The sequence below is a fragment of the Saimiri boliviensis genome, chromosome 5 (assembly GCF_048565385.1).
Source record: "Saimiri boliviensis isolate mSaiBol1 chromosome 5, mSaiBol1.pri, whole genome shotgun sequence".
Lineage (NCBI taxonomy): Eukaryota > Metazoa > Chordata > Mammalia > Primates > Cebidae > Saimiri > Saimiri boliviensis.
In genome coordinates this window covers 41,021,512-41,023,712 of record NC_133453.1, presented here as the reverse complement: position 1 = coordinate 41,023,712, position 2,201 = coordinate 41,021,512, and the positions used below count along the sequence as shown (strand labels likewise).

The window sequence follows — 2,201 nt, the reverse complement described above, 5'->3', positions numbered from 1 at the left end:
ACTATAATTACCCTCCTTGCCTGAGATTTTCTTTTTATGAGATGAGATGAGAAACATGTTTCCCTCCCTGGTTACTGAATTGGGAAGATGTATATCTGGAATGCTCTGAGCCCATTTCTCTTACCATACAAGAAAAAAAAATTGTCTTTAAATAGAGAAAAAAATGTAAAAGAGAAGCAGAAACAAGTGAAAAATTTGGTTTTTATGACTTTCACGTCCCCAAATCTACCTGTTCTGAAGCACAGATTCATCTCTCCCTTTTTACCCTTTATGGGAGCCAAAAAAATTCTTGTTTTCCCAAAGTTATTTTGGTGCAGGTTTCTGACACTTAAAACTAAAAAAAATAGTATAATTTTATTTGTGACACTACTCCTCTTTGTTGGCACAGATCATTGAAATTTGACTGCTTATCCTTGTCTGAGTTAATAACAATCTGGTAAAAGCTGACAGAACCAGGAAGCGGAGGTTGCAGTGAGCCGAGATTGCGCCATTGCACTCCAGCCTGGGTAACAAGAGCGAAACTCCGTCTCAAAAAAATAAATAAATAAATAAATAAAAATCAATTTGCATTGGGGGAAAATTATATCAACCTCGCATACTATCCAAAAATAAATATTAATATAGACTTTAATGTTTAAAAAACCTCTTTAATTCCATTTACAATGGCTACAAAAAAACAATAAAATACTTAAGAATAAATGTAACCAAGGAAGTGAAAGACTTGGATACTGAAGAAAATCTGATGAAAGAAATTGAAGAAAATGTAAACAAATGGAAAGATATTCTGTGTTCATGGATTGGAAGAACAAATATTGTTAAAACATCCACACTACCCAAAGCAATCTACAGATTCAATGCAATCCCTATCAAAATTCCAATATCATTTTTCATAGAAATAGAAAAAATGATTTTAAAATTCATATGAAACTACAAAAACTCACAAATAGCCAAGGCAATCATGAGCAAGAAGAATAAGCTGAAGGCATCATGCTACCTAATTTTAAACTAGACTACAAAGCTATAGTAAATAAAGTAGTACGGTACTGGCATAAAATAAACACATCAACTAATGGAACAGAATAGAGATTCCAGAAATGAACCTATGCATGTACAGTAAACTGATTTTCTTTTTCTTTTCTTTTATTTTTTTAAATAGACAAAAAATAAAATATTAAAACCAGGGGAAAGTGTGAACCCAGTCCCCCACTACCACAAATTATGCAGTCAAGTTTCCCATATTTGGGGAAATTGCAGGGGTCAGCTCATCCGGAGTGCAATGGATAAGCCTCATCCTGGGAAAACCACCTTCCTGATCATGGTATCTCCCCTGCCAGATAAGTATGTAAATTGATTTTCTTAAAAAATTTTCATATGCCTGCACAGGCTCAAATCAACTGATTTTTGACACAGGTGCAATGAATGCACAATGATAAAGAATAGTCTTTTCAATAAATGATGTTGGAAAAATTGGATAACCACATGCAGAAAAATGTAATTGGACCCTTGCTTCACAGCATATATAAAAATCAACTCAAAATGAATTATCTTACATATAAAACTAGAAACTATAAAACAAATAGAAGAAAATGTCATGATATTGGTCTGGTCAATGATTTTGTTTGGATTTGACCTTAAAAGTACAGGCAGCAAAGCCAAAACTGCATGTGAGATTTCATCAAACTAAGAAGCTTCTATACAGCAAAGCAAATAATTAAAAGTGTCAAGCAACAACCTAAGGTTAGGAGAAAATATTTGCAAGCCACACATCATGATAAGAGTTAAATATCCAAAATATATAAGGAACTCAGAGACAACTCAACAGCAAGAAAAAAAAACCGAATTAAGAAATGGGTGAAGAAGCTGTGTATTAGTCCATTTTCACACTGTTATGAAGAACTACCTTAGATGGGGTAGTTTATAAAGAGGTTTAATTGACTCACTGTTCCAAGGGCTTAACAGGAAACATGACTGGGAGGCCTCAGGAAACTTATAGTCATGGCAGAAGGTGAAGGGGAAGCAAGCATGCCTTACCATGGTAGAGCAGGAGAGAGAGAGAAACAGAGCGAAGCAGGGAAGTGTCACACACTTTCAGCCAATCAGATCTTGAGAGAATTCACTGTCATGAGAATAGCAAAGAGGAAGTCCACCCCCATGATTCAGTCACCCTCCACCAGGCCCTCCCACATGTGTGGATTACAATT

At 35.0% G+C, this 2,201-nt stretch overlaps 1 non-coding gene across 1 annotated transcript; it reads right to left on the bottom strand.

The window, feature by feature from the left end:
• Window positions 1-1,178: 1,178 nt before the first annotated feature.
• On the bottom strand, window positions 1,179-1,342 carry LOC120364505 (U1 spliceosomal RNA). The gene has a single exon (XR_005579753.1). It is a non-coding gene; the product is annotated as a U1 spliceosomal RNA (small nuclear RNA).
• Window positions 1,343-2,201: the final 859 nt, after the last annotated feature.